The sequence below is a fragment of the Miniopterus natalensis genome, chromosome 19, assembly GCF_054644295.1.
Source record: "Miniopterus natalensis isolate mMinNat1 chromosome 19, mMinNat1.hap1, whole genome shotgun sequence".
Taxonomy (NCBI): domain Eukaryota; kingdom Metazoa; phylum Chordata; class Mammalia; order Chiroptera; family Miniopteridae; genus Miniopterus; species Miniopterus natalensis.
The window spans coordinates 34884647-34896502 of NC_142099.1; the positions used below are offsets into that span (position 1 = coordinate 34884647).

The 11856-nt window shown below is 47.8% G+C and overlaps 3 non-coding genes across 3 annotated transcripts; all 3 read right to left on the reverse strand.

Annotated features, from left to right (window-relative positions):
• Window positions 1-1732: 1732 nt before the first annotated feature.
• On the reverse strand, window positions 1733-1805 carry TRNAK-CUU (transfer RNA lysine (anticodon CUU)). The gene has a single exon. It is a non-coding gene; the product is annotated as a tRNA-Lys (tRNA).
• Window positions 1806-3584: 1779 nt separating this feature from the next.
• Window positions 3585-3656, reverse strand: TRNAG-UCC (transfer RNA glycine (anticodon UCC)). Its single transcript has one exon. It is a non-coding gene; the product is annotated as a tRNA-Gly (tRNA).
• A 2076-nt stretch (window positions 3657-5732) lies between these two features.
• Window positions 5733-5804, reverse strand: TRNAE-CUC (transfer RNA glutamic acid (anticodon CUC)). The gene has a single exon. It is a non-coding gene; the product is annotated as a tRNA-Glu (tRNA).
• Between the last annotated feature and the right edge of the window lie 6052 nt (window positions 5805-11856).

The following is an 11856-nucleotide window of genomic DNA, read 5'->3' on the forward strand; positions in this document are numbered from 1 at the left end:
ATTGGAAAGGGGAGACATTTAACCTTTTCATTAGATTGAGATGTTGGGTAATAGATCTTTTATTTTTGTAACCAGAACCAAGGTTCGACTGCCTGCCGCCACAAAAACCAAACTCATGATTACAGATGCTGGTGAAAAAGGAAAGAAGTTTATTCAAGCGCCGGTCACTTGAGCAGATGGGGGACTCTTGCCACAAAGCCCATCTCCCCACCTCAGTGCAGGCAGAGGTTTTTATAAGGAAGGAGAGGGAAAGCAGAACGAAGAAATCAAGGAGAGTGGGTTGAAAAGCTCTCTATGTGCAGGCCAGCAGAGTCCATTCCAATAAGCATCTCAAAACTGGTCAAGGGATGGCCTGGTGTGTGTCATCCTGGTCTTTGTCATCTTGGTTCTACACTTGAAGGTCAGCAAATGTCCTGGAACTGGGATGAATGAAGGTCAGAGACTGCATCTTCTGAAGTTAGTTCCTAGGATTCTTATACAAACATGCTGCTTCTCTACAAGCTACATATTAGAGTGAGCATTACAGAAACAATGTCAAAAGAATGGGGGCGGGTGGAGGGGATCAATGGGGGGAAAAGGGGAATATCTGTAATGCTTTCAACAATAAAGATAAATTTAAAAGGAATGCCAGAGTTGTTGTAGAGAAGCCTGTAGGCCCATTTAACCTACACCTCCCATCCCAACAATGAAAACATGTTTACGAGGAACAAATGTAAGGCAAACAACTTTAGGCTCTGAAGGTAGAGCAAAGGTCTCCGGGGTGTCAGGAACTAACTCAATACAAGAGGGCGCCTCGCTCCACGGAGGCCGCCAGGACCCCGCTGGCCGGGCAGCCCCCGCCAACACCACCCCCCCGCTGGCAGGGCGGCCCCCGCCAACCCCCCCCCCGCTGGCCGGGCGGCCCCCGCCAACCCCCCCCCGCCGGCCGGGCGGCCCCCGCCAACACCCCCCCCCCCCGCCGGCCGGGCGGCCCCCGCCAACACCCCCCCCCCCCCGCCGGCAGGGCGGCCCCCGCCAACACCCCCCCCCCGCCGGCAGGGCGGCCCCCGCCAACCCCACCCCCCCCGCCGGCAGGGCGGCCCCCGCCAACCCCACCCCCCCGCCGGCAGGGCGGCCCCCGCCAACCCCCCTCCGCTCGTCGGGCAGCCCCCGCCAACCCCCCCCCGCTGGCCGGGCAGCCCCCGCCAACCCCCCTCCGCTCGTCGGGCAACCCCCGCCAACTCCCCCTCTCGTCGGGCAGCCCCGCCAGCCCCCCAGCTTCCGCTCCCGGCCGGGTCCTAGCTCCGCCCCTCCTCCCACCTCGACCTCCCCTGCTCCTCGCTCGTCCGCGTCCCTCCGCCTGCCCAGCCCCTTTTCCAGAGTCTCTCTCCCTCTTTGGTTTCGGGACCTTCCTTAACGAGCTGTATTTTACAGCCCCTTGCGGCCGGTGAACGTTTCAAAACCTAAAAAGCAAAGACATGCTCCTTAGCACCTAACGGAGAACATCTTCGTAGCTAAGAAGGTCTTTCCAACTTTATCCTCAAGTTGCCGCCCAGGTGCGGAGCAGGAACCGGCTTCCACTTGGTCCCGTCTTAGGGCGTCTTCTCCGTGGAGCAGAGTTGGGGCGGGTCCAAGGGTGGGGGTGGGGGACAGATACTAGGCTCCTGGCTCCGGTTCCTCTTTTTTGCTAAATTTGGAGCGAACAGAGGCAATTCAATAAAAAACAAGATCACAGGTGTGGAAAATGAGAGTGCGCCCAACGTGGGGCTCGAACCCACGACCCTGAGATTAAGAGTCTCATGCTCTACCGACTGAGCTAGCCGGGCACCTCCGATGCTTCTTCCTAAACTTCAGGTATTAGTACAATTTCACTCCAGAGGCCAAGTGCCTAAACTACGTCATTTGCCTGAAAGAAATCTCAGGTCCTGAATTCTGTGGATCTAACTACTGTGGACCCAGGAACCCGAAGCTCCGAGAGAGTGACGGGGCCGCGCGGAGCCAGGCGAGCTCGCCAACGCGGGAATCACGGGTCCTGAAGCCTCAGTGTTTCCGCAAATTCCCTTTGGACCGGGTCACGCGGAGGGTCCGGCTTCGGGGACCAGACTCCTGAGGACAAGAGGAGCGGACGAGCCGCGGGAGTCGGGGGGCGAGGGCTGGTGCGCCGGGGCCTGGGGGCCGCAGCCCTGTTCCCCGCTAATCTCGGCGACCGGGAGGGGGCGCGTCCCTGGGAAAACAGGTCCGATTTGCTGTTCATCTAGGGCACGAGTTTGGTTTTAAATACTAAAATTTTGTGTGGCCCGAGTAAAAGACCATATTCCTCACGTGGTAAGGTCTCCCGAGATTCCGCGGACGGGCTCCAGGGCCTGAAGGAGGTCTCCCTCCCCTCCCCTAGGTATTCCTTTCCGCAAACTCTGCAGGAGGAGCTGAGCTCCGGGTTCCCAGCGAAGGGACTGTCCGCTCGGCTCAGCGGGGCCGGGGGGCCTCCCCCGGCGGCCGGTGCCACGCTCCCCTGCCACGCACCCCCCGGGCCCTTCTCGCCGAAGCCCGCTGGGCTCACCTGGGGGGAGGGGCAGCGGAGTGAGCTGAGAGGGAGGCAATTACTCAACCCCATTCGTTGGCTGCAGTTCTGCGACACTGCCTCGAGCAAATTTCACGTTTAAAATTTTAACGTTTAACCTTTTATTAACGTTTAAAAGGTTAAGTAAATTCGGATGCAAAAGCCAACTAGAATGATATGCCCTGACTCGGGGTTCCTGACGCAGAGTGCCACCCACTACAGTGGATATAGACGGCACAGTGTCGCCTGCCACCTGCGCAGCAGCAGATCGCGGTTGGACTTCATTTCTTTTGCGACAGGAAACTACCTCGTGCTGCTGTTCGATTCTGTTTGCCCAGCTCTGGTGGTTCGCCCGAGTCAATCCCAAACAAAGGTTTCCGCTCCGGAACCTTCAAGCCCCGCCCCTGAGTCGGGTTCGAAGCCCCGGAGCCCGCGGTGCGGCGCCAGCATCGCGCCCTCTGCTGGGCGGCGCGCCCGCGTCCTGCCTTGAAGCCTGCGAGTGGGCGCCCCTCCAGTCACTTCTCTCTCTTCCCCGCCAAAACACAAGCCGCCCACCCACGGGTGCGAGCGGCAGTCCCAGAGGATTTTCCTGTTTACATCTGCAGCTTAGAAGCTGGCAGTGAGGTTTCGGTTCCCCGAATGGCGCGGCCGGAAGAGCGGCGGGGCTGCTGCGCCCCGGCCGGCGGCCGGCAGCACCCAGCCCGTCGCTTTGCTGCTCCGGAGCCGCCGCAAGGGACTCGGTGCCCTCCCCCCAGCGCGGGCGCTTGGGCCGGCTTCCCATCTGACCCCTCAGTAAGTCAGCCAGCTCGGAGAACTGGGGAAAACAGATCTGACCGGCCTCTCTCAGGATTTTCCTTAACCCTCCACCCCCAAACGCCATCCCCCACTCCCCACCCCCCGCAAAAAACACCCCTCAATTTTTATAAACTGGTGCGACCCCAGCAGACGGGCTTGGCTCGGGGAGGTGCAGCTATAAAACACATGAAGATTTCATTTCTCCCGGCTCCCCGAGTGCAAGTCTCAATTTCCTGAAAAAGAGAGAGCGAGATGCGTTGGCCGGGAATCGAACCCGGGTCAACTGCTTGGAAGGCAGCTATGCTCACCACTATACCACCAACGCAACTGGAAGGCTGTTGCCTGTTTTCTTGTGAAGAATAGTACATCAACCTTTGGCTCTGCAAATTTTTTCCGCTGTTGAGATTTATGTTACGAAAAGATTTCAACACAGAGCCAAAGGAGGAAGAGAGGAAAAAAGCTCTCTATACTTTCTCCTACGACCATATTGAAAATTCTGGTAGTTTTTTATTATTTCACAGGTTTAAGGAAAGTCAATTTCAGTTAATCTATCCTCATTTGAAAGGGTCCTCTGAAATCCAGGGGACGAGTTAAGTCCCTTCATCGGAAGTTATCTCTGTACACATATAGTTAGCATTTGAGAGTGTTTCCTTAATGCAAATGCATAAATGTAAAGTTGCAATTGAAAACGTGTAGATTTTTTAAAAACTTTTTATTACATTTTATAGCTTTAGATACATATTGCCAAATTGCTGGGTGACGAGATATCACCAATTTTCAGTATTCAGTGAATATATAGGTCAGCTGGATATCGTCATTCTTTTCATCTTTAGAAAAGCGCAGGATAAAAATATGGAGTCTCATTTTAATTTGCATTTATTCTGTTACTATTGAGGTTGATCATTTTTCAAAACTTTACCTGTTATTTGTTAATTTTGAGACTTGCAAAGTAATGTGCTTTGTCTATTTTTTCTATTGGGTATGTATATTATTTTTGTCCTACTTATACCAGTTTATCATTTGTTTTTTTAATTGTTTATAGGATTTTTTGATGGGCAGAAGTTTTCTGTTTTTACGTAGTCTACTCTGTCAGTTTTATCCCCTATGATTTCTGTCTTTGCTTTTATCTTGGAAAAGTCTTCTCCAATTCAATATTAAGATAATTACCCACTAATATACTTTTCCTAGCTCTTAATTTTTTCAGTTCTGCATTTTATTTTTTAATCCATTTAATAGATTGTATGAGGTAATAATTCCACTTCTATGAATTTATCCTAAGTAAATATCTAAAGATATACACAAAGATGTATCTTACAGATGTTTATCAAAGTGTTATTTGTAACACCAAAAAAATTGGGGAGTGGGACTAAAAGACCAGAAGTACGATTGATTGATGAAAACCCATGAGTTGTTTTGTGTTGGTTTTTTGTTTGTTTTTTTAATGATACTGACCTTGCACATTGCTAGTGAAAGTATAATGTGCAGCATTTGAATTCCTGGACATTTCTTCCACACCTGTGCAAAATGACAGATGTTCAAGATTATTTATGGCAATATTGTTTGCAATAGCAAAAGTTTAGAAATAACCTAAGTGTCCAACAATAGGAAGTTCGTTCAATTAATTATGTAATATTAATACAATGGAATCCTATGTGCTATGAGATGAGGAAACTCTTCATGCCTAATCTGGAACTATTTATAAAATATATTAAGTGGAAAGGAAACGTGCAAAAAAGGTGTGTATAGATTGCTGTCATTTGTGCAAGAAGGGAAACATTTAAATATATAAGTATGTATGTATATAATCTATTTGCATAAAATATTTACATTATAATTGCAAAACTTAACATTGGTTGCGTTAAAAAACTAGATGGCAGGAGTGGAAATTAGGTGTCATCAGTTATGCATTTTTGCTTATTTGAATCTTTGTAAAAAAATTTACCTTTATTGTTGAAAATATTACAGATGTCCCCTTTTTCCCCATTAACCCTTTCCGCCCCACACCCACTCCCCACCAACATATTTGAATCTTAAACCATGTAAATATATTACTTTTCAAAAATTAAATTGAAAGAAAATATGTTGCTGATGAATATTTCCATTGGAAAGTGTTGGAAATATAACAACAAAAAAATAGCTGGAAATAAAATAGTTTGCATAGCATTATTTCATTTTGTTTCAAAAACTGGATATTAAGTTACCCTGGGGTGTTGGAATTGTCAGCAAAGTATGATGTATTTATTTTTCCACATTTCCTATATTTCAGTTTTGGGTGGATGGAAGAAGTGACTAGAAGAAACAGTGTTAATCATTAAAAAGGAGTCTATAATAGTACGAGTCTATAATAGTACGAGTCTATAATGGTACGAGTCTACAATAGTACTTAGGCATAAAAAGGAAGTTCCCTGACCGGGAATCGAACCCGGGCCGCGGCGGTGAGAGCGCCGAATCCTAACCACTAGACCACCAGGGACTGTGGGAGGTTGGTTGAGTAAAGGACAGATAGCTCCAACTTAATGACTGTCTTTCTATTCATTATGCTATATATATTGTTTTACCTAATTCGGTTTTTGAGATATTTTTCAATATTGACCTTTCCCGACGATGAAACGACTTCTTATTCTTACTTCCCTTTTGAAGTAGAAAACCAGTGAGAGAACTGCCAAGCGTGGCTCCGGGCTGCAGGGGACCGTGCACACGCCGTCGCGTCCCCGAGACCCCGCGCAGACGTTCGGAGCGAGGCGGGAAGGCGCGCTCTCGGCCTCGCGAGTCCCGGGGAGCCGCTGAGCCGCCCGCGGAAGAGCAAAGGCCTCCGGCTGGCGCTCGGCCCGTGCACCGGGGCCTCTGCCCTGAGCTGAGTAAAGGTCCCGGTGTGTCAGGCTGGGAGACCCGGGCCCTGCCGGAGCTTTTTTCTTCTGCTGGGAATTTAGACCTGTCAGGAAACCTGTAAAAAAAATTGTGTGCGTTTATTTGAGCCAAAGTGTAGACAGAGAATGGCAGTTTGGAACCTTATTTTATACTTGACAATCCAAAGAGCAGGCGCCCGTTAACAGGATAGTTAACAGTATTCAATTAACGTGACAAAAATAGCAATGGCAGGATTTGTAGTCCCTGCTCCCGCGCATTGCTTGTGCCCTTAGGAAAGCCAGGGTAACTCCCCTTTTTCCAGATCCCTCAGGGTGCAACCAATGCACACTAGGGCAGAGACCATAAATCCTCTCGTTGTTATTGTTATCATGTTAATTGTCACTGTTAACTATCCTGTACCCACCTATGTAAAAGATGTACATGTCTATCATTTTACTTTTTATCCAATCCCAGAGGTCCCCCCTCCTTTGCTTTCTCCAGCCTCCCTAATCTGTCACCAATGAATTTTATGTAACCCACTTACTCTTCTCTTGGTTGTAATATAAAAAATAAATTACAAAACTGCCATTCTCCGGAGCATTAGCTCAATCTGTTGAGATTTTGCTTCCTGGCAATTGTTGACAGTTTGGCTCAAATAAACTCACAAAAATTCTCTCTAGGTTTGAATGTTTCTTATGTTGACACAAATGTGGCAAAATGTTAACAATGACTCTAGGAGAAGGGTAATTGAGTACTCATTATTTTACTCTTTCAACTTTTCAATAAATTTGAAATTTTAAAAAATAAAAGGTTAAGAAAAACAAAACTGAAACAAATAAACAATCAAAGCCTCCACCAAGGCCTTTTTTGGCCATATGACTGCAGTGTGATTAACTCTCTGCACTTCAGTTCAAATAGAACTTTTTAAAAGCAACCTCCCCCCCCAAAAAAAGAAAATGTTACCAGAGAAATGAGTGGATGATCTTTCTCTGTTGCTAGTGTGAGTGGGGTTCTTCGGGCATCGCTGGAATAAGCATTTCCAGACGACCTCACGGAAGGATGAGATGTGGTAGGAAGCTTTATTTTCATGGAATTACGTCCTTGAGTTTCCAAAGTCCCATTTCCATTAATCCAGTCCTGGAAAATGTGCAGCTGGGGATTCAGTAGAACTAGAAGCAAAGCCAGCATCCAAAGTTTCTGTTCGGTGGTGGAGCTGTGTTTGGTTTAGCATTAAGCTAGTTGTAATGCATCAGTCCATTGTGTGGGGTCCACGTGGCTGTGAGCCCTGTGGGTGAACGCAGGACTGTGAGTTCCGCAGGCCAGGAGCCAAGAGCAAGAGAGCAAACTCCTCTGTGTAGGAGATTAAATATCTTAAATTTTCCCGGGCTTGCACTGGCCACCCCTACTCTGGTCAATGACCTGTTCCCAGGTGTGACTGACAGACTAGTACCTTTCCTAGGTCACCTAGACTTTACTGCAGCTTCCTGGCAAAGCTGCATAAATGGCATGCCCATATTTTTTGGCCTTCCCCCTGTTCCTTTTCTGTTACTTAATAACTAGGTTAAGTTACAACAGTATCAAAAATACTTTTGATAATAAATTTTTTAAAAAGAATTCAAAAATTGAATCATTAATAACGTGCACATATCAGCAGGGCCTGACAGAAAAAGTGGATAGTAGGATGTGGGGAGGGGCCTTGTTTTGCTTTTAAAATATCAGTGTTAAAATGTTTAAGAAAAGTATTATTCCTCCAGTCATCCAATCTCCAACTTCCTATGGGTTGTTTTTTTTAATATGTTTTTTTAAATATATGTTTATTGATCTCAGAGAGAGGAAGGGAGAGGGAGAGAGAGAGAGAAACATCAATGATGAGTCATTGATCAGCTGCCTCCTGCACGCCCCCTGCTGGGGATCGAACCCAAAACCCTGTGCCCTGACCTGGAATGGAAACAGATATCCAGGATCATAGGTGGAGATACTCAACCACTAAGCCACACGGCGAGGCCCTGTGGGTTTAAATGCCAGAAATTAGGGAGACGAGTAGCTAAATGCTAGACATTTATTTTCACAAAAAACAAGTAATCCTGTTGTCACATGTCACCAAGTTGCCTAACAGAATCCACTTCTTTTTACTCCATCTCTGTCCCCACTGTTCAGCTACCTGTACTTCAAGGCTGAAAAAAAGTATCTAACCTTCAGAGCAACATCTTGAGATTGTACCAGGGGTGGGTAAAAGGTAAGAAAATTTATTTCTCTGTGTCACAGAAGAAATCAGCCTCCTTATGTTTTAGTCAAGTCCATTTTCATCAATTATTCTGCCACCTACTGGTAATTTTCAGTAAGACATGAGAACCTAGGAAGGAGCCTATGAACTCGGAGCCAACCACCTTTCAGCATCAAAGCGCCAGGAGAAATCCACCATTCAGGACAAGACTAAGCCTCCTCCTCTTCCTGGCACCACACACGTAAGAACAGATGAGGGAGACATGCAATTCTTCCACTTCATTCCATGTTCTATTTTCTTTTTTCCTTGCTTCAAACATTTACAGATAATGTGCCTGACTAGGTATTAAAGATACAAAAATATACTTAGAGAACTCACAATCTAGTGGAAAACCAAAAAAACAAGTAAATAAAAGAGAATGGATCAGGGAAGATTGAATAGAGGTACTCCTTCCTATTCTGTCTGCTAATACAATTAAAAACCCTGGGCACTGCATATAAAACCAACCTAATGAAACAGGCCAGTAAGCCTGGACAAGTGGAATACGGAAAATGAGACAGACAGCTGAACAAATCGACAGAGCAATTTACAGCCGATACAGAAGGTCACCTCCCTAGAGATAACATCTAGGCCTCTGTTGTATTTCAGCTCCAGAATCAGAAAAACAGCAAAACCAGAAGGGCGACACCAGGACCAGTTGCAATGACTAACAACCCCCTGTCCTGACACCGACCAATTGGTGGAGACCACAGCCCTGGAGGGGCACACCTAGAAAACGAATGAATATTCTGCTGAAACCCTCCCCTGAGACATCCCCTAAGATTCCCAACTGCAAGAAAGTGATAAAAGCCTCAAGACAAAGGACCCAGCGAGAGTTCTCCCTCTGGGGAGCAGCCCCCGCCATTCCCTTCCCCTCTTCTTCCTCCATGTCTTCCCCCACAGGCCGCATCTCCTAAATTCTAAGGGGCCCATGTAACCTGCAACCCGGGGAGCAAAGGGAAGTAGCAGCTCATCCCAGGCTAACCCTTGAACCTGTTCCCTCGGACCTTTCCTCTGCCTTCCCAGAGGGCTAAGGCAGCCCAGCCTAGGTGCTCCCATTGCTTCTTCTGTGCTAAGCCCTTTCTTGTTTTACTGTCCCAGCTTTAATAAAGGTTCCCTCATAGTCTCCTGGACTCATGTTGTGAAATTTTTCCTGCAAAAAGTCAAGAACCCACACATCATCAGCTGGCCCTAGGCAGACCCACCAAGGGCCAGGTCCCCTTTCTGGTAACAATAAGGCCTCTGAAAGATAGAAAGAGGGAAACCAACTAGGAAACTCAGAGCCCAAGGACCCACACAGTAGTAATTTCCTGGGTTTTCTTCTTGCATCATTTATCCCAGACTTGGAGCCGGAGGAGCCAGCAACGTGGAAATGCCAACAGGTGCAGCCAAAATAACAAAACAAAAAACACCAACAAAAGCCTGCTCGCTCCAACCAAAGAACCAGGAAACAGGCATCCTATCAAAATAGAAAACTTTTAGATAATGTGGACAAAAAAGGGCCACATACTAAACCTGATAAGCTCCGGGGAGGCCTGAGTGGTGGCCTTATAAACTCAGAGACCTAAAGTAACCACAGAAGGTCTCAAATTAAAACTTTTTAAGTAAAAGCAAGTAGTCATGTCCTAGGCCAGACCCTTCCCTGACAAAAGTCAATTTTTACCTTAATTGAGCCCGTCTATTGTCTTTTTGCATCTTACCTTTGGAAAGTCAAGGTAACTTCCCTTTTTTCTTACCCCTCCAGACACAATCACTCCAGAGCACAGGCCACAAATCCCCTCATTGTTATTGTTATGTTGATTGTAGATTGTTACCTACCCTGTCCCGCCTGTGTAAAAGATGTACATGTCTTTTATCCAATCCCAAAGGTTCCCCCCACTCCACTTACACCTCCTCTTTTGATTATAATGTATAAAAAATAAAGTGCAAAACTGCCATTCTCTAGAGCATTTTCTCAATCCTTTGAGATTTTTGCTTCCCAGCAATTTTCAGTTTGACTCAAATAAACTCATAAAAATTCTCTACAGGTCTGAACATTTCTAACTCTGACAATAAGAACAACTCTACTCCAGCCAAACACCACAGAAAGAACTGTGGCGTGCCCCTACCCATGCCAGCAAGGGCCGAATGGGTGCCAGACTTCCACTCTCACCAGCCTGTAAGGAGGTGTTCCTCCCCTTCACTGCTGGGTGGGTAGCTGGCACTTAGTAGACAGTCAGTACTTCCCCCAACACCCAGTGATGACAAGTCCACCCCATTCCTCGGTCAGTGGAGGCCACCTTGGGAGCTGGAACTCCTACCCTGCCCAGCAGCGATGAGGAGCCTTAGGTGTAAATGGAGGCGAACTGGAAAACCTGGATTCCTATATCTACCCCACTGTAACAAGCCATGCACACGCCCTTCCTCTGCCTGAGTGTTATCAGAGAAAGCCAACTAAAACAGGAGGTCTAAATACGATCCAGAATCCAAAGTGCCCCTGCTTTAGTTTACAAGCACTCATCCCACCAGTGAGGAAAATCCCAAGCTGAATGAAAACAGACCAGACCCAGATGAGAGAAATCTCAAAATATCTAACAAAGATTTTAAAGCAGTCTCCAGGGGAACTTGACGCCACCGGTGGGCAAGCACTAGGGCAGCTGCTGGGCCAGGGCAGGCATGGCAGAGCCGGCTGGAGGAGCTGTGGAGCAGGGCGCAGGGAAGCGCCCAGAGCTGGAGAGCGGGATTCGGCGGAAGCGACGCTCTGTGCGAGGCCAGGCCGAGGGTGTGAGGGTCTAGGACCCTGACCAGGACAAGGAGCACCTGCTGCAGGAGGCCCTGAAGCGCAGGAGGCGGGAGCGCAGGTGGGCGGCCAGGCCAGGAGCGGGTCTGCCTCAGACCAGCCTGTGGTGTGTGGGCTCTTGACTTGGTGTAGGAAAGATTTCACAAAGGGGTCCAGGTGATTTTGAGAATATGTTTATTAGAGCTGGGGACAGTGGAAAAAAGGAAGACTATAGGGTAGAAGAAGCAACGGGAGAGAGCCTAGGCGGGGCTGCTTTTAGCTCCCTGGAGAGTCAAAGGAAAATGGGGCCTTGGAGACAGGATCAGGGTCTGAGCCTGGGTGGAGCTGCTGCTGCCCACCACTCCCCTGGTTGCAAGTCTCATGCAGACCCTTAGAGTTTAGGAAGAAATAAATAGGTCATGGCCAGGAAGGGGCATGGGCGTGCTCTAGAGCGAGCCGCCTTGAGTCTTTGTCCTAAGGACTTTTTATCCTTTTCTTTCTGTGGGTGAGAATCTTAGGGGAGGGTTTCAGCAGACTATTCATCAGTTTTTCAGGTGCATTTTTAATATGCTGAGGCATCAAAATGAGTGTCTAGGGGAGTTTGGGATTATTCTTTGGTCTGCTTAGCTGTTTTACTTTCTATCTTGGGTCTGTCTG